The sequence below is a fragment of the Heterocephalus glaber genome, unplaced genomic scaffold (assembly GCF_053883595.1).
Source record: "Heterocephalus glaber isolate CG9 unplaced genomic scaffold, H.glaber_assembly_v1.0 deba00001586, whole genome shotgun sequence".
Taxonomy (NCBI): Eukaryota; Metazoa; Chordata; class Mammalia; order Rodentia; family Bathyergidae; genus Heterocephalus; species Heterocephalus glaber.
This window is the reverse complement of record NW_028258364.1, coordinates 19,093,572-19,113,913: the sequence shown is the minus strand read 5'-3', so window position 1 is coordinate 19,113,913 and position 20,342 is coordinate 19,093,572. Positions and strand designations below refer to the sequence as shown.

At 41.2% G+C, this 20,342-nt stretch overlaps 1 long non-coding RNA gene across 2 annotated transcripts in view; it reads left to right on the top strand.

Annotated features, from left to right (window-relative positions):
• The window catches only part of LOC110343970 (uncharacterized), a 78,735-nt gene that overhangs the window by 13,747 nt on the left and 44,646 nt on the right, over nt 1-20,342 (top strand). For both annotated transcript variants that reach the window (XR_015443926.1, XR_015443925.1), the window contains exons 2-3: nt 11,565-11,689; nt 17,509-17,570. This is a non-coding gene — a long non-coding RNA (uncharacterized LOC110343970). The remainder of the gene's footprint in view (nt 1-11,564; nt 11,690-17,508; nt 17,571-20,342) is intronic.

Below are 20,342 nucleotides of genomic sequence, written 5' to 3'. Positions count from 1 at the left end.
AAAAACAAACCAAACTCTATGAACACATTAACTTCACCAGTAGTCAAAAACAAGATAATAACAACCACTACCTCTGAGCATGGTGGTGCATGCCTGTAATGCCAGCACTTGGGAGGCAGGGCCAGGAGGATCACCTTGAGTTCGAGGACCGCCTGGCCTACATAGTTCAGGGCCAGCCTGAACTACAAAGTGAGACCCTGTCTCAACCAGAACCAAACCAAATCAAACAAAACACCAACTACTACTAAAAAAATCCTGATTTTTTTGCATATTAGCAGAGGGGAGAAAACAATAGATAGTATCAGTGTGTGCAAGGTGATGATAGAGTAACATATTTTTGTGGAATGTGGTTATATCCAGAAATTTGAATGAAAATACCAGGAATCCTTACTAAATCTAAAGCGTTAGCTGGGTGTGGTGGTGCAGGCCTATAATCCTAGCAGTCAGGAGGCTGAGGCAGGAAACTGACTCAACAAACAAACTAAGGCCTTCATCACAGAAAGATGCTAAGGTAAATGCACAACTGTGTTCACCTCAGTGTTGTTTATGCCTACTCTGTTACTTGCTTTTCTGTTGCTGGGACAAAATGCCTGACGTAACAGTGTAAGTGAAGAAAGGTATGTCTTTTTTGGCTCATGGTTCCAGAGGTTTTAGTCCACAGTCAGCTGGCTCTAAAACTGAAACAGCACGGGAGAAGGGTGTGGCAGAAAAACTGCTCACCTTGTGGCACCTGGGAACAGAGAGCAATGAAAGAGCCAGAGGAAGGGCCAGATATGGTCAGACACATGGCCACATATGTCCCCAGGGTTGCTCCCTTATGACCTACACTGACATATCCGGAAATGTGCTTTACAAATCCCCTAGGCATCTCTCAAGCAATCAAGTTGATAATCAAGGTTGATTGTCACTGGGCATGGTGGCACATACCCACCCGTAATCCAGCACTAGGAGGATTTCAAATTCAAGCCCTGTCTGGACAATTTAGAGGTTTAGGAAGACTTTGTCTCAAAAAGGGGGTCGGGCAGAGTTTGAGCCCAAGCCCAGCCTATACACAGAGTTCAAGGGTGGACTGGATAGTAAGACCCTGTGTCAAAAACTCCAAAAAAAAAAAAAAAAAGAGGCCTAGGAATGTAGCTCAGAGTGAATACCCACCCTGAGTTTAAGCCCCAGTACCACATACCTCCACACCTGATTAACTGTCACAGTTCCATCCTTGTCAACCTGACACCTAAACACATCTCCTTAAACTGGTATTTAATTTTCTAAGAGAGACAATAACGAGATCATAACTCTACCTAGCATGATGTAAATATCCTGGACACATCTAAAATTGCACTAATTCCTTCCCCAAAGTCTCAACAGTTCCAGCCTTGCTCAAAAACCCTAGTCTAGAACAAGGAAGGGGGGAGGGGGAAAGGAAAGAAGGGACAAGGAAAAAAAAAAGAATAGAAGGAAAAAATGGAAACAAAGCTTTTGTAAATAAGGAGGAAAAGAAGGGTTGAAGGGAGGGGAGGGAATGGGAAAAAAGAAGCAAGATATACCATGTACAGGTACAAATTCCCTGATAAATGTTATCATTATGTATATCTAAAATGTACCAATAAATGTTTGGCTTAAAAAAAAAGCCTCAGTCTAAAGCCTCTTGTGAGATTCAAGGAAGCACTTAGCTATGATCCCCTCCAAAACTGAAAAACAAGTTACATACTTCCAAGATGCACAAGGCAAACATCCCCAACCTAAAAGGGAAGATTAGGAGAATAGAAAGAAATTGGATCAAAATAAGACTGAAACTAACGGGTCAAACACTAGGTTATATAGCTCCACATCCAACACAGGGGCACATGGTGGTGACATATAAGCTCCAAAGGGCCTGGGCAGCCCTATCGAATGGCCTTGCTGGTTGTAGCCTACATAGCCACTCTCTTGGGCTGGCTCCACTTATGCCCGTGGCTTTCTTTGGCAGACATCCCATGTCCTGGTATTTCTGACTTCCTGGGGTCTCCACTGCAGCTTTGGCCTTGCCCTCTTAGGGTCTCACAGCAGGAACTGCAATCCTGTCAGACAGTGTCTGTCCTCCCAGGCCTTCCTTTGAAATCTTGGTGGAAGTCTCCATGACCCCACAACTCCTGGATTCTGTATTCCTGTAAAACTAGGATCACATGGATGGCACCAAAATCTGCCACCAGTGTGAGCAGTAGCCAGGCCCTCTTGGATCTTAGCTGCAGGGCCTCTTGAGTACCTGGATGGCTGAACTTTGGGAGACAAACCCCTAGGTGGCTTTGGGTAAACAACATCCTGGGGCTCTTTTCTCAAAGCAAAAATCTTTCAAACCTTATACTTTTACACCCTCTGTCTGGCCAATTCTTGGGATGTGCTTAAGGCATCTTTCCCATTTTCCCAGTACAAATTACTTGGCTTATTTTTAATGGCGCTAATTACTTCAGCCACACCTTCCTTGGCTGCAACTTTACACACACTTCTTTTCTGGCCAAACTACAACTTCTTCAAATCTTTCTGCTTTGCTTTTTGCTCCTGATTCTCACTGTAAATCTGGCTAAAAGCAGCCAGCAATACCCATGGCACAGTCTGAATGTTGTGCTGCCTTGAAACTTTCTCTGCAAGATTAATTAGTCCAGTGCCTTTAAATTCAGCCTTACAGTCTTAGGACACAGATGGAATGTAGACAAGTTCTTTGGAAGAATGTAACATGAATGACATAAAGTCCAATTCTCAGTGTAGTCCTTGATCTCATCTGAAGCCTCATGAATACAGCTTTTACTGTCCACATTCCTGTCAGCATTCTGGTCTTCTGAACTCATACCAGAGTCACTCACTAGTCTCTGCTTACTGCCTTCTGTGTTTCTCAGGGATTTTCCATACTTTCCCAAACTCCTTCCTTCCTTCCTTCCTTCCTTCCTTCCTTCTCCACTCCCACCCCCCATCCCACTGGCCTCAAACTCACTCCAGTACTTGTGCCTCAGCTTTCCAAGTGCTGGGATTATAGGTGTACCTAGCTCATAAATGTACATATTTTAAAATGTATTTGTGTACTTGCATGCAGGCATACGTGATTGTGTGCCTGTGTGTGAACAGACAGCTAGACACTGAATGCTCACTTTGGTAGCACATATACTAAAATTGGAAAGATGGACACCTGAAATGTCTTCACTAGAATGTTGATAGTTTGGGGTTAGATGTATTTTTTCCCAGTATTATTTTATTTATATATGATAGGTATGTTTTTTGTTTTGTTTTGTTTTGTTTTGGTACCATCTTTTATTTTTGCTATAAGGAAAAGAGTAACATTATTTTCTACTCTGGCAGAAAAAATAAATAGGCTAGCATATTTAGAAATAAATAAGTTACAGCTGGGCATGGTGGCACACACCTGTAATCCTAGCACTTGGAAGGCTGAGGCAGGAGGATTGCTGTGAATTTGAGGCCAGCCAGGACTGCATAGTGAGTTCAAGGCTAGGCTGACCTACATGGCAAGACCCTGTCTCACAAAATTAAAAAAAAATTTAGCCATGTTAGGTGGCACATCCCTGTAATCCTAGCACTCTGGGAGGCTGAGGCAGGAGGATCAAGAGTTTCAGCCCAGCCTGGGCAAGTTTGCAACTTAGCGATACTCTATTTCAAAAAATAAAAAGCGTTGGGGATGTAGCTCAGTGGAGAGGGCCTAGGTTTAATCTCCAGGACAAATAAATAAATACATAAATATATAAGAATTCTGGGTACAACTCTACACCTCTACACATAAATTTGACAATCTATGGGATGGGGATTTAGCTCAGTGGTGCTGCTGACTGCTTCACAAGCTCAAGGTCCTGAGTTCGATCCCTGGTACCAAAAAAACCCAAATTGACAACCTAGATGAAATGAACCATGCCTCAAAAAACACAGCTATCCACCGTGCCTGCCTGGCAAGCACAAGGTCCTGAGTTTGATTCCCGGTACCAAAAACAAAACAAAACAAAAACCAAAAAACCCCACAACTATCATAATTCTCCCAGATGACTTGAATATCCCTGCACCTTAAGGCCACTGAATTATAATTTACAAATTGCCAAGGAAGAAATCTCCAAGCCTGGATTGTTGCATTGGAGAGTTCTATCAAACATTTAAAGAATTAACACCAATTCTATGCAGTTTTTTTTTCAGAAAATGGAAGAGGAAACACTTCACACTTAGTTTTGTGAAGCTAATATTATACCAACTCAGATCAAAAAATTCAAAAAGGAAAGTTATAAAATTATATCCTTCATAAGAGATAGATCATTTGCAAGTGGGGACCAAGCGGTGGAGGGAGGAAGATGGGAAGGTGTAGGGGGCCACTGTGAGATGTGTCAAAGTCTGGGCGTCTCAGGGCATCTGAGGGCACCTGAGGACACAATCCTGTCCTTTAGTGCAGGTGCACGATGGGGCTTCATTATATAATAATGAATCAGCATAGACAACTATGCATGCATCACACAGCCTGCAAGCTTGCCTAGAATTTTTTGTCTTAATATGTCTTAATAAGCTGATAAAAAACTACCATAAGTGCTGAAAAATAAAGTTTGGTTCCTGCTTTTTTGTGATGTCTGCTCCACACATGTTCTTTTCTTTGGGAACTTTGACTGACTGGGCCTCCCTTCAGCCCACTGACCCTGATGGAGGGCAAGGGGAAAAGAAAAGTAAAAAGAATATGATTGTAATCATAACGTACTGCAAACATACACTAATAAAACTAAAAATTTAAAAGAAAGAGCTATATTTCTCTCTCTCTCCCCTTTTTTTTGTACCGGGGATCAAACTTGGGATCTTGTGCTTGTGAGGCAGGTGGCAGGACCACTTCATGAATACAGATACAACGTTCTTTAACAGATATAAGTGAATAGAATTCACTTTATAAATTCAATTCAATTTATATATATATTATATATTATATATATAATAAATTCAATTTATAAAAAGAATTGCATACTATCACCAGGTGGAGTACATTCCAGAAACGCAAGGCTGTTTTGATATTTCAAAATTGATAAAATGTAAGTATAATTGGACATTAATATGTTAAAGAAGAAAAATTACATAACCTTATTGATGGGAAAAGAGTATTTAAAACATTTTAAACTGGGTGTAGGGATGCATGCCTGTAATTCCAGCACTTGAGAGGCTGAGGCAGGAAGATTGCCATGATTTGGAGCCCAGCCTCAACTACATAGTGAGACCCTGTCTCAAAAAAACAAAAACATTTAAACGTTCATTAATGAGATAGGAGATTAAGGGGATGGCAAAGCTAGCTGGGGAAGTAGGCATGACCTGTTAATTACAAGATCCAAGAACACATGTGCAGGACAGTATCCAAAGCCCTGCACATGGACTTCTTGTAAGAATTTGAGCAGGTTTTCAATAGATTGGCCTAGACTCAGTGTCAGCCTGAGGCACAGGATCTCAGCACCGCCTCTTGGGACCTGCATGAAGAAGTTCTTGTGGGTTTCCTTGAGATTTGGACAGCATAAATGGACACAGACACCAAGAAGAGCTCCCTATCATGGCTTTCTTCACAATAGCCTGCCCTGTGTCCTCCAGGGTGTACTTATATTTTGCTTTTGCCTCTTTTACTTAGTCCAAGCTCACTCTGTGGAGCTAGTTTCTCTCTCACTCTTCCTTTTTACTTTCTCAAATAAACTTTACTACCATTTTTCGCTTGTCTCATCCAGTTCTTTGTTTGAGATGAGAAGAACCCAGAAATCAGATCCAGAAGGAGACATGAGGACCACAAGATCCAGTAATGTTTATTTGACAAACCACTTTTAGAAGTAGCTACCCAGTAATGTTTATGTTAAAAAAAATTCTTTTTAGAAAAATAGGAATAGAGGAAAATTTCCTTAATTTGTTAAAGAGAATCTACAAAAAACCTATAGCCAACATTATGCTTAATGGTTAAAAAAAACCCTTGCATACTTTAACCCTTTAGTTTGCTAGAGTTGCCATAATAAATTATCACAGACTCAGTGCCTTAAGCAATGGAAATTTTGTCACAACTCTGAAGCCTGATAATCCAGAATCAAGGTGTCATCAACATGGTGGATTTCTTCTGAGGCTTCTCTTCTTGGTCATCTGGTCATCTTGTCCCCATGTCTTCTTATAGCCTCCCCTACGCGTGCCTGTTTGTTCCCATCTCTTCTTTTGAGGATGCCATCTATATTGGATAGGGACCCAGTCCTAGTGACCTCATCTTAATTGCCTCTGTAAAGGCCCTATCTCCAAATATAGTCCCCTTATGAGGTGTTGTAGGTTAAGGACTTCTTTTGTGTGTATAGTGATGGGGATCAAACCCAAGGCCTCATGCACAAGAGGCAAATGCTTTATCACTGAGCTACATCCCCAGCTCAGAGCTTAAGACTTGAATTTTGGAGGGACATAATACAGCCCATAACATTTCCTAAGATTTGGGAACTAGACAAGGATATCTATTGTCACCACTCATATTCAATTAGTGTATAGTGCTGGAAGGTCTAGCCACATAATAAGGCAAGAAAAGGATATAAAAGGTATATAGATATAAAGGAAGGAATAAAACTGTCTCTATTTGCAGTTAATATGATTTTTTTGGTAGGAAATTCCAAGATGCTGGGTGTGGTGGTGCATGCCTATAATCCCAGCACTAGAGAGAGGCTGATGGTGGGAAGATTCCTAAGAGCTCAAAGCCACCTGGGCTACACAGTGAGTTCAAGTGCAGCCTAGACACAAAATGAGATCCTGTCTCAAAAAAAAAAAATCCCAAGGAATCTACAAAAAAAAATTGTAGGGGTTGGAGGTGAAGCTTAGCAGTGCCACACTTGCCTGGCAAGTGCAAGGTCCTGAGTTCCATTCCCAGTACTCAAAAAAAAAAAATTTTTTTTTTAGAACTAAGAAATGGGTTTAGCAAGTTTACAGAATAAACATACTACAGGGCCGGGGATTTAGCTCAGTGGTTCCACCGCCTGCCTTACAAGTGCAAGGTCCTGAGTTTGATCCCCTGTACCAAAAAACCCCCCAAAACAAAAAACTACATACATCTGTATACCAGCAATGAACACATAAATACTGGAATTAAAATTATAATTCCAGGGATGGGGATGTAGTTTAGTGGTGCCATACCTGCCTGGCAAGTGCAAAGTCCTGAGTTTGATTCCTGGTACTGAAAAAAAAAAAATTACAATTCCATTTGCAGTTGCTGAAAAAAAATACATAAATGTAAATTTCACCAAACATGCATAGGACTAGTATGCTGAAAACTGCCCAATGTTGATGAAAGAAATAAAAGCAGACTTAAATAGAGAGGTGTACTATGTTCATGGACTGCAAGACTCATCATAATAAAGATGATAATGTTAACAAAATTTATATGTATAAATATAACAATATTCCTATCAAAACCCAGAAAACTGTTTTGTAGATGTAGACAAGATTATTCCTACTTTATTTTTGCAATGCTGTGAATTGAACCCAGGGCCTTCACATGGAACTAAATTACCATCCCTTTTTTATTTTTTATTTTGAGACAGTCTTCCTAAATCCCTAAGTGGCCCAGGCTAGGTGAAAACTTGGAGTTCTCCCTTCTCCACCCTCAGAGTGCTGGGATTACAGGTGTGCACCACCACACCTGGCTTTCCCAGCTGTTTTTTGACAAAGATATTAAAGCATTTTATGGAAGAAAGTAGCCTTTCAACAAATAATGCTAGAGCAGTTAGACCTTTGTGGGGAAAAGTTATGTTTGACTTTCATTTTACATAAAAATCAACTTGAAATGGGCCACAGACTCAGATGTAAAATATAAAAGTAAATCACTTTTAGGAAAGAAAAAAAAACAAAAAAAATCTTCAGGATCTTGGGCTTAGCAAAGTTCTTAATGTGACACTAAACACAAATTCCTTGAAAGAAAAATTTGATAAATTGGACTTCAGAACTAAAACCTTTGTTTTGCAAAAGGTATCCTTAAAAGGATGAAAAGAAAGCCCTGAGGAGAAAATAGTTACAAGCCTGTATCCTAAGGGATTGGCATCCACATCACATAGGAACTCTTGAAACCCAATAGGAAAAAGCAAACAGTTCAAACTGGGTGTGGTGGTGCATGCCTGTAATCCCAGCACTAGGGACATTGATGCAGGAGGATCCCTAGAGTTTGAGGTGAGCTGAGGCTACATTCCTAATTCGAGGCTAGCCTAGTTTACAGCTGTGCATCTCTGCACCCAGCTGTATTACATTCTGTACTGATTAAATTATAGACATGGAGGACATGCTAGTGGTTGTCATAGGTTAAGGAGGGGGCAAAGATGGGAGGGAATCAGATGTAGTTACAAAAGACTGCTATTAGAGAACCTAGTAGTGACAGAGCTGTTCTATATCTTGACAATATCGTTGTCAATATCCTGTTTGTGAGATTGTGGTATAATTTTGTAAGAAGTTACCATTGGGTATTGCCAGGTGTGGTGGTGCATGCCTGTGACGCAGCACTCTGGGAGGCTGAGGCATGAGGATTGCAAGTTCAATCCCAGCCTAGGCAATTTAGCCAGATCCTGTCTCAATAAAAAATAAAATGAATATGTAAAGGGCTGGGAATGTAGCTTAGTGTGAAGGTCCTGGGTTGAATTCTTAGTAATACTTAAAAAAAATTGCCATTGAGGAAAGCTGATTAATGGACTCTCTCTGTATTGTTTCTTACAATTCCATGAAAATTTATAATTGTTTCAAAATGAAAAGTTCAATTAAAAAAAAAGGGCCCAAATCTGCTCTCCCTGGTCTCTGGCTCCCTTCCTCGGTGCCATCTTGAACTGTTAAGGAGACTCTGTACTTGTTCTCTCTGAGTGCCAGGAAGGGTGTCGGCTCACAGAATGTTGTCTGATGACTCCTTAAACGTGTCAAAGGGGCCTGCTATTTCCCAGCTTGTGGGGAAATCTGTGCTAACATCTTCTTAGCAGATTTCCGTGAGTTTAAAGTGGTTAAAGTTGGTAACAAGACAGAAGTGAATTACAATATGAGTTCCCATGGGAGAATCCAGAAGAAAAATTCGACTTCTCTGTTGTATTCCCCAAAGCTTGGGAGGAAGTGAAGAGGGCTTGGTGTGTAATGAAAACCAACCTTTAGCTAGTACTGAAGCAAGGGATTTGAGAGGATGTCTCGAAGAGGTTCCAAGTACTTACGGGAATGATTTAATAAGGCATCGGAACCAGGCAGGTCTGTGTTGTTGTGCTGTTTCTGACACTAACTACCTGTCCCACGTTTGCAGGAGTCACATAGCTTGTCTGATCTTTAAATTTACTGTCTGAAAATTGAGGCAAATAGTACTAACTTGCCAAGAAAATTAAATAGCAAATGCAAAGTGCTCAGCACAAAATATCAGCACCCATTAAGAGTGAGTTCCTTTTCCCCTTTTGCTTATTGAAGCTGTCAGGTGGCTACAGGGTTCAGTCACCATGAATTTGGGTGTAATTTTATGTATGTATGTATGTATGTATGTATGTATTTGGTTTTTGAGACAGGATCTCACTATGTAGTTCAGGCTGGCTTTGAACTCACTATGTAGCCCAGGTTGGCCTCGAACGTGTGTGCCACCATGCTCAGCTTGGGTGTAATTTAACCTGGAATAAAAGTTGCTCTAAAACTCATTTTTAGAACTATTAGACAATGGTTTGTAGAATTGTTAGACAAATGTAAAGAAGTTGTATTTTTTTTTTGGTACTGGGAATTGAACATGGGACCTTGCGCTTGCAAGGCAGGCGGCAGAACCACTGAGATACATCCCTAACACTGGCTTTGTTTTTGTTTTTGTTTTTGTTTTTTTTGAGACAAGGTCTCCCTCTGTAGTTCAGGCTGGCTTTGCACTCACTATGTAGCCCAGGTTGGCCTCAAACTCCTAGTGATCCTCTTGCCTCAGGTTTGCAAGTGCTGGGATCACAGGAGTGTGTAACCACACCTGGCTTTGTTTATTGTTTTAATAGTTCAGCAGAACCAGTTCCAGCCTCCCAGAAAATGTCAGGCTGTGGAGGAAAGTTCAGGGTTTTGGGTTGCTAAGCTCCTAGGAGTGGTAGCCTTGAGTGCCAGGAAAGGTGTTGAGATGGCAGGTGTCTCATTCAGAGGACACAGGAGAGAAAGGCACAGCTGGTGAAGCATTGCTGTGAAGGTCAAGCCATATCTAACATGGGGGAAGTAATAACAGCTATTACTGAGCATTTATATGTGCCAAGCACTGTTCTCATGATCACATTTGATTGCTGTAACTCTCCTATGAAGTCAGTACAATCACCACCATTTTATGGGTTAGAAACGCACAGCAAGAGTTTGTTACCTGCTCAGGATTACATAGTAACAGTAATAGTAATAGTAGGTGGTAGAATTTGGACTTAAACCTGGGTATTGTGGCTCCTGAGCCCATTAATTAATTAGCACTGGCACATACCAGGTGATAAATGAATATTAATTTTCCATCCTTTTTATCTCGGATAAGCTTATTGAACTGGAAGTCATTTTCAAAGTAAGGGGAAAATAGTGTTCCCCACATCAGAAGAAATGAATCTAGGACATAGATTATTAATAATGAACATAATGTCTGAGACTTAATGTAGCTATAAATTCTAGGAGCACAGTAGAATTTTTTCGCTAGTATTCAATGAAATACATATATATATATTTTTTTTTTGGTACCGGGGATCGAACTCGGGTCCTTGTGCTTGTGAGGCAAGTGGCGGAACCACTGAGCTAAATCCCTGGCCCCTGAAATACATATTTTAAATAATTTTATGAAAAAATATTTGACCATCACCTGGAGAAAAGGAGCCAGACATTGTGGCACACACCTGTAATCCCAGCACTTGGGAGGCTGAGGCAGGAGGATTGGCATGAGCTTGAGGCCAGCTTGGACTACATAGCCAGACCTGTCTCCAAAAACAAACAAACAAACAAACACAAGTAGAAAAGGAATAGTTGTAGAAATCAAGACAGGGAAACAATTACAGAAAGAGAATTTATATTTATTGAGCATCTGTAACGTCCTAAATACTTTTCTGGATGATTACCAATGTGGTTTGGTTTACTTTTCATGACACTCCTGAGAGAGTGTTTAGACAAGGAAACTGTTTCACCCAGGTTAAGAAACTTGCCTAACACACTGGGGAAGTGATAGTCGATATCCAAACCAGTGTGTCAGACTCCAAGATGAGATCTTCTACTCAATCCCCGCTTCTCTTCTGGGAATCACATAGCATATTTCTGATGACTCTGCCATGATTTTCAAGTCCTGAAATGTTCTTGTCTAGAATCTTCAGTACCTGTGAATGCTCTATGCCCAGAAAAAACATTCCTTCCCCCTCATTTTATTTATTTATGTATTTATTTTGCAGCACTGGGAATGGAACCCAGCACTCCACCTCTGAGCTATGTCCCTAGTCCTTTTATTTTTTCTTAGAGACAGGGTCTTGCTAGATTGCTCAGGGTGGCCACAAACTTGTGATCTCCTGCCTTAGCTCCCAAGTAGCTGGTATGTACCATCATGCCTGCTCTCTCTTATTTTATCTTATTCATTTTTTTAATGTTGCTAGGGCTTGAACTCAGAAGCCTGATGGTCTACCACTGTGCTACATTTCTAGCCCTAACCTCTCTCTAAAGAACAGCTGTTGAATGAACGGGAACAAGAGGGTCCCCCCCTTTCTGAGACAGGATAAAGGTCAGTATTGCTGTTCCTCTCCTACCTCAGGCACAGAAGCTCAGCTGCTTCTCTGAACTTAGTGCTCATACTGGTCCAGACTTGTGAAACAGTTCTGTCCTCCCTTCTCCTCCCCTTTTCTGTGGTGCCAGATCGAACCCACATTGTGCACACTAAGCAGACTCTCGGCACTGAGTGGTAAGTTCTGCTGCCCTTTAGTGTACACAGACCTGGGGTAGCTGGAAAGCCCACCTGGTGGGCCATACGGAGAGCTACTCTTTTACTTACTTATTTTGTAGGTCTTCGGGTTTAACCTAGGGCCTTATGCAAATACTCTACCACCTACATACCACCCAGCTCCCAGGATCTATTTAAATGAGCCACTGTGTTAAGCAGTTTTCTGCCACTGTGACAAAATGCCTGAGGTAATAAACTGAAAAAGAGGAAAGGTTTATTTTGACTCACAGCTTCTGAAGTCTATGGTCACTTGGCCCTGCTGCTTCCACCCCATGGCAGTGTAGCACATCATGGCAGAGGCATGGGGTAGGGGAGGCCTGTTGGTCTCCTGGAAGCCAGGAGGCAAAGACAGAGATAGGAAGAGGCTGGGGTTCTGGGTATAGTACCTCACACCTGTAATCCCAGCCCTCTGGAGGCTGAGGTTCAAGGGCAGCCTGGGCTATGTGATAAAGTCTTGAGTTTGAAGGATCCACAACAACAGGTGAGGTAGAGTCAAATGCATGTATGTTTGTTATTGAGAAAGAGTCTTGCTATGTAGTTCAGGCTGGCCTTAAGATCACTATGTAGTGTAGGCTGGCCTCAAACTCATAGAGATCCTCCTGGCTAAGCTTCCCAAGTGCTGGGGTTACAGGTGTGTGCCATCATGCCTGGTGATGCATGGCTTTGATATTAATACACTGATCCCATTTCTGCCACTGACAGGCTTTTAGAATACCTCTCATAACTAGAGGTATGATTTATGACCTCTTAATCTAATGGAAGAGACATTAGGCTGATGATAATTAAACAGTCATACAAACATGTACCTTCAGGCTGTGATAAATCGCACAACAGAGAAGTACAGGGCGTCCTGCTGGCTTCCATAGAGAGGAATCTGACCCTGCCTGTGAGTGAGAGGACAGAGTAAGCAACGATTTCCTGGGGCTGGGGTGTTTGCACTGGGGATGGGGAGGCAGAGATGGTGAAGCAGCTGTTAGCAGGGCAAGTAAGTGACAGACTGGAGGCGGGGACACACAATGAGACTCATGGGGTGACCCAGGGCGCACTGAGCTCCATCCCCAGACCTTTTCATTTTTCACTTTAAATCAGAGTCTCTGTAACTTGCCCAGGCACAAATTTGCTCTTTTAACTGTGCAGCTCTTTACAAGCACCCAGTCGTTCCTCTCGATGCTCAGAGCAGCCGTAGGAGAATAGTTTATTTTGCCGTCACCTGAGGTCTCGGTATTTATTTTTCCTTAAATTCTTTTACTGGTACATTTTAGGTATACAGTTCCTTTACATTTATCACTGGGTGTTGTACCTGTACCTGATGTATCTTAGTTCTTATTTTTTCCCCATTGCCTGTGCGCCCTTCACCCCCTCCACCCTTCCCTATTTACATAGACTTTGTTTCCATTTTTTTTCTTTTCTCATAATTTTTCCTTTCTTTTCTTCCCTTTCCCCTTCCCCTCCCTCCACCTCTACCCCTTTGGACCTTTTCCTATTTCAAATTATCAATTATTCGTTTTAGTCATTTTCATCCTTATTTACACTTTCAGTTTCTCACACTAGAGAAACTATTCGGTATTTACACGTGTGTCCTATTTATTTCACTTATGAAATAAATGGCCTCAATATGCATCCATTTAGCTATAAATGTGAGGACTCGGGATTTGATCAAACACGTGCTGTCACTCATTTGGGACAGGTGTCGAGCACTGGCAGGAGAGCGGGATCTGCCGCACTCCCCCCTGCCTCAACCCACTGTGAACTCCGAAGATAAACATCTAACTGGGCAGAGTAACATACAGTGCCTCTGCAGCGATACCGTGTGAAAGGTGTAAAGAGAGAACAAAAGACAGCCACCCAATCCACACACAGGAGACAGATTGTGGGCTACATACATGGATATATAAAAACATGGAAGGGTGAAGCGTGGTAGATGCTTAATACCCAGATGTGGCTGAATGAGTGAATTACATTGTTGTTATTCTATTTCAAATTACTAGACGGCTGATGCCAACATGCCTGTTTTTGTTCTTCTATGTCATAAAAGCAAGAACAAAATTAATAATCACTGTAATTGTTATGAATCTAAGGAGCAACCAGGCGCTGAGCACATTCACTTGGGTAATGTTTACTGCAACGCATTTTCCTCCTAACTTTTCATTAGGTGATTGTTTCTACCATTAATCTTTCCTCCCTGAGACTACAAAGACTGCCCTTGGCCATTTTCATCTTATTGTATTAAAACTTAGAAAGGAATAAGATCAACATGTATAACACAAGAGACAGGTAGGAGGCTAAAACCGGGGTAGAGAAATTCAATAAAAGTTTCTCCCAGAGGACAAGAGTGCTGGAGGGTGTGATAGGAGTCTGCCCTGGTGCATCATTACTGAGCCATGGAGATTGCAAGGTTGAGGTGGGGAGTTTTCCTCTCTCTTTAATTTGCACTGAACGCTTGCGCTGGTGAAAAAAGCGGGACTGGAAGCCCTAAGTGCAAATCATCCACTTCAGAAGAAAAATGTTACTTTTATGCTGTCCATTAAAACATTTACCTGCTCCATATGCTGCAGCACTTACCAGGGAAAGAGGAATTTGCCCAATGAAAATTGAACGCATTTTCTGAAAAATTGTTTTCCATAAATCTTGCAAATGACTGTGCTCCAATATTCGAGGTTGGAGCTGGACCAACCCCAGGGGAGTGATTATCAGGGAAATAGCCATGAACAGCAATCAGATCTTGCACCAATCTGACTAGCAGCACCAGGATGTGACCTTTCTGTGCAGGAGGCATTCACATGGGTCCACCTGAGTTGCCAGCAGCCCTGTAATTAATGGGACCCTAGACAAGGCTTCTTCTCTATGCACTGCTAATTACTCCTCCTGGACACACATATCCTGAGTCTTAGCCAGGATGTCATGTTCCAACTCCTGCTTGCTGAGCTGAATTAGACAGATGAGTGTCACTGGGGTGTGTTCACTAAAATCCCAGCAGCACCCTGTGGCAGTCCAGAGTGGTCCCATTGGAGATGGGGCAGCGACCACTTTCTTTTTGGGACAATGTATCATTTCCTTGGAATACTGTGAATATCAAACCTCCCTAAATGGTCTTGAACTCACAGCTTGCCTAGCTTCCTTGCTCCTGGCATGATGTTTTGGTCAGTTGGTATGACGTGGAGAACACCATCCCCCATAGTCACGCAAGGTGGAAACCTCCCCGCAGGGTTGCCCTGCAGAGTTGCACAGGTTGTGCACAAAGAGGCCAGCTGTCGGGGAGAAAGGAAGCTTATCCACCTCTGGCCCCCTAGTTAGCTTGTTTCTTTGCTCACATCAGAACCCAGCCAATCTGGCTTCGCAGTTCTTAGTACATATCATATTGACATTTTCCCCCCATATTGACTTTTTGAACTATAATAGTGTCCTGGGTTTCCATATCCTGGAAACCAGCTATATCATTTATTACCAGAAGTCACCGAATCCTTACAAGAATGTGAAAGTTGAATCAAATCTTCTAAATCCAAGAATTAAGTTCCATGATAGGACATTATCTGTGACATTCACCCCAGTGCACCATTCAATATGATGGCCCATCAGTAATAGATGCAATAATGTATTCACAATCTCAGCATTGGCATTAATTTTGGGTTAAAAACACGGAGTTTGACTGGTGAACTATGAAGCTTCAGGGCTATAAGCAGCATTATTCGGTGGCCAGGGGATGTTGACCCATCATTCAGGACAACGGTGAAGTCTGGTTCGCCTGGTTGAAGGTTGCATGGCAACACCAGTGCACACAATTCTGCTGACTCGGGTTCTCAAGGGAAGGCTCTGTCCTTGAACAGATTGTCCGGTGCGGAAGCAGAGCTGTAGCTGGAGCCCTTTCCAGCTGAAGGAGCTTCAGCATATCAACCTCTGAGTTTTGATTTCTTCTTCTATCAAGGGCTTTCCTCCCATGGATGTTAGAATTAAATAAGGTAGATCAAGCACTGAGCATGGAACCAGGAAGTTCATAGGTTCTCCATAAATACTTGTCCCCTTTCCCTGATCTTAAACATCGTAAATGATTTCTGGGCTGCCATAACACAATATTGCACACAGTGTGGCTGAGACAACAGAAGTTTGTTCTCTCACTGCTCTGGAGGCCGGAAGTCCAAGGTGTTGGCAGGGCCGGGCTTCCTCTGAAGAAGCGTCTAGGGGAGGACCCTTTCTGGCCTCTCCCACTCTTCCAGCCTCAGGTGGTCCTTGTCCCGGGCAGCAGAGCTCTTCTTCATATGGTGGCCTCCCTGTCCATCTGGACGGCCACAGAGTGATTCCTCTCTATGTGTCCTGGGTCCAAGTTTCCCTCTTCCTAGAAGGAAACCAGTCACATGGGATTAAAGCCCATCCTAGTGACCTTGTGATAAATTGTGACATCTGCAAAGACCTGATTTCTCTCTCTCCCTTTCTCTCCCTTCCCTTCTCTTCCCTTTCCTCTTCTCCCCCCCCATTTTTCCTCTCCCTTCCCCTCCCCTCTCCTTCCCTTCCTTCCAGTACTGGGGATTGAACCCAAGGCATTCACACCAAGCTACATCCCCAGTCCCCTTTTGATTTTTTATTTTGAGATAAGGCCTAGGGTTGCTAATTTGCCCAGGCTGAGGTCAAACTTGTGATCTTTCTGTTCTGTCCCAAAGAGTGCTGGGGTCACTGTCGTGTAGTGCCCTACCTGGCTCAAAGATCTGCTCTCTAAATAAGATCACGTTGTATAATAGATATTGGGAAATGGGAAGAAAATGTTTAAATGGGGAGGGGAACAAGGGAGGAGGGAAGGAGAAAAGAGGGAAGAGACAAGAAAAAAGGAAAATAGAAAGAAAAAATAGAAACAAAGCTTTTGTATAAAGGGAGGGGAGGGTTGGGGCCGGGGATTCAGCTCAGTGGTTTTGCCACCTGCTGCTCAAGCGCAAGCGCAAGGACCAGAGTTTGATCCCCTGTACCAAAAAATAAAATAAAATAAAATAAATAAAGGGGAGGGGAGGGGTCTTGAAGGGAGAGGGGGAATGGGAAAAAAAAGGTGGAATATACCATGTACAGGTGCAAATTCCCTACGATGAGTGTTATCATTATGTATGCCTAAAATGTACCAATAAATGTTTTGCTATAAAATAAATGAATAAATAAGATACCAGGGGTTAGGGTGTCAACATATCTCCTGGGGGACACAATTCTACCCATAATAGTAGCCATATAGTAACTTTAACATTTGCAGAGGGAGACAGGATTTTATATTCCATCTAAACTGGTTGTGGTTTTATCATAGGAAGTGAAGAAATTGATTTAAGCTTGGCACACAATTCTCTTATTTTGGGATAAATCACCAGTACCATTTTTTTTTTCCATTTAGGATTTTACCCTAATCACTTTCCATGTTGCAACATCATGTTCATAATTATTATATTTCTTTCCTGGTTGTTGTATATTTCTGAGTCCTTCATCGGGTAGGTCTTCATTGAGTCATGAATTCAGCTAATAGAGCCGGGGATGTAGCTCCGTGGTAGGCACATGCTTAGTATGACAGGGCTCTGTGTTCAATCTCCAGCACCAAAAATGGAGGAAGAAAATTCAGCTGATATCATTTAACTCTACAGGCCTGCCCAGCCAGACTTCCCAAGTTGGTGTGGACTTCTTGGAGCCGTGTATTGGCAACCAGGTAAGTTCCAGGGACAGATAGATGAGAGCCACATTTCAGTCCTGGACCTGTGTAGCTGTGTGAAGTTGGCATATTAAAAAAAGCTGTAGAACAAATGTGAAATAAGCATATATATATATATATATATTTGAAATAAGCATGTATTTATATTCACATAAAAACTGCCTTTGTATCTGCTCAGGAAGGGATCTGGAAGAATTCATATAAAAACTTCAGCAGAGTAAGTGCTGAGGAGTGGGAATGGAAATGAGTGGGGTAGATGAGGATATTCATATTTTATTGCATGTATATGTATTTAAAATTTTTCTTACGACAAACATGTTGTTTTTCTAATTTTGGGGGGGTGGGTTGGTTTGAGATAGGGTCTCACTATGTAGTTCAGGTTGAGTTCGCTATGTAGCCCAGGCTGGTCTTGAATTTGCTGCAATCCTCCTGCCTCAGCCTCCTGAATTCTAGGATTACAGTGTGCACCACCATGCCTAGTTATACTTTTTCTAATTTGTAAAGAACCAATTCAAGGCCCAAAATAAAAGTACCTAGTTTAAAAGCAAGTACTCTCTTGGAAAGTAGGAAAACCTGGCAGTGTGGATTTATCAATGCCATTTTTTTTCCCAATGCTGGACTGAACCCAGAGCCTCACACATACTGGGCAACCCTCTACCACTGAGCTACATCCCCAGCCCTTTTATTTTATTTTTTGAGTCAGGGTCTTGGAAAGTTGCCTGGGCTGGCCTTGAACTGGCCGTTTTCCTGTCTCAATCTCCCTCCTGAGTAGCGGGATATTACAGGTGTGTGATATCCTGATGTAATACACCCAACATATACTAATTCTTTGCTTATTAATTAGAAAAGACAATTTGAAAAGGGAAGTTTTTATTCTTATTATCGCAATAACTTTTTTGTAGCCCATTAATGTCTCATTTAGACATCTTGAATATTCTCCTTTTTATTGAAAAGAAATGCCAGAAAAAAATTTAATGGATACATCCTTTTATTAACATTGCTGAATAAATATTTGGAATTTTTGCTGTTGTTGATTTTTTTTTTTTTTTGGTACTGGGGATTGAATTTGGGACCTTGTGCTTTCAGGCAGGTGGCAGCACCACTGAGCTAAATGCCTGGGCCCGTTGTTGATGTTTTTAATAGACTTTATTTTTCAGCTGAAACCTGGTTTTGCATTGTAAGCAAAATTTTTATTTTTATTTTTTACTTCTCTAGACAAAAGTTGTCTTTAATTTTAAAAGTTCTGGAAAAATTTCAAAATTATTGTAACTCTTCTGAATTTAATAGTAATGATTTGTCAATTATTTTTTTCTTCACTTCTGCTTTGAATGTATTTCAAAATTTGTCAACAGATTCTGTTTTCTCAAAGAATGCATAGTTCAGCACTGCACACCATGTGTCAGCTTTAAAGTCCGCTTTGAGAAAATAGCAATACTGATTGAAAATTGAGAATTTTGCACATTCTTCTTGTCATTCTAACAAATGCTTATTTAAGTGTAAAAATGTAATTTCCTTATTTCATTTTCTTCAATACCATTTTGTTTATTTATTTTTGTCTAAAGTAGTACAATCATGAATAAGAACAGCATCAAGCACAGTCTAGAAAATGACAAATTGTGATAACTGTTAATTTGCCGCCTTTAACCATAGGTACAAGAGTTATAATTATATAACAGAATCTGAATTCTAGATTTTTTTTTTTGGTACTGGGGATCTAACTCGGGTCGTTGCACTTGTGCAGCAGGCAGCGAAACCACTGAGCTAAGTCCCCGGCCCTATAACAGAATCTGAAACAAATCAGAAAATTATATACAGTGTATATCCACTCAATAGAACAATTTTACACTCAGGGGAGAAAATTTAAAAGGCTTAGGAGGAAAAAAAGGAGAGAAGAGATTAGAAGCAAGGCTGAAAGACAAAGGTAAATTACCCAAGCTTTGGGAAGGAGACAGGAGGGAAAGAAAGAAGGAAAAGAAAAGAACACAGCAAGACAGAAAAACTAAAAATAATGTTCACACTCATAATAAAACAAGAACAATCAAGAAAAAACAAAAATAAACAACAACACCAAAACCAAAAGCAAAGGAAACATTTCTCTGTGATTTCTTTTCTATTTTTTTTTTTAGTTCTTTTATTGGTACATTTTAGGTATACAATTCGGTTACATTTATCATTGGGTGTTTGTATCTCTACATGATGTACCTTGGTTCTTATTTTTTTCCCCATTACCTGTGCACCCTTCACCCCCTCTGCCCTACCTTATTTACATTACATTTCATTTCCATTTTTTTCTTTTCTTATAGTTTTTCCTTTCCCTCTTTTCCTTTCCCCTTCCCCTCCCTTCACTCCTTTGTCTTTGGACCTTTTTTCCTATTTCAGATTATCATTTATTCATTTTAATCATTTTAACCCTTGTTCACACTATCAGTTTCTCACACTAGTGAAACTATTTGGTATTTACACATGTGTGTCCTATTTATTTCACTTAAGAGTATGGCCTCGATATGCATCCATTTAGCTATAAATGTCTCTAATTTCTCATTCTTTATGGCTGAGTAGTACTCCATTTTATAAAAAAAACACATTTTCTTTATCCAGTTTCCAGTTTATGGGCACTTGGGCTGCTTCCAAGCTTTAGCTAATACAAACTGTGCCACTATGAACATGGGTGCACATATATCACTGTGGTATGATTCTTTTTTTTTTTTTTTTGTGGTATGATTCTTTTAATTCTTTTGGGAAGATACCCAGCAGGAGAATAGCTGGGTC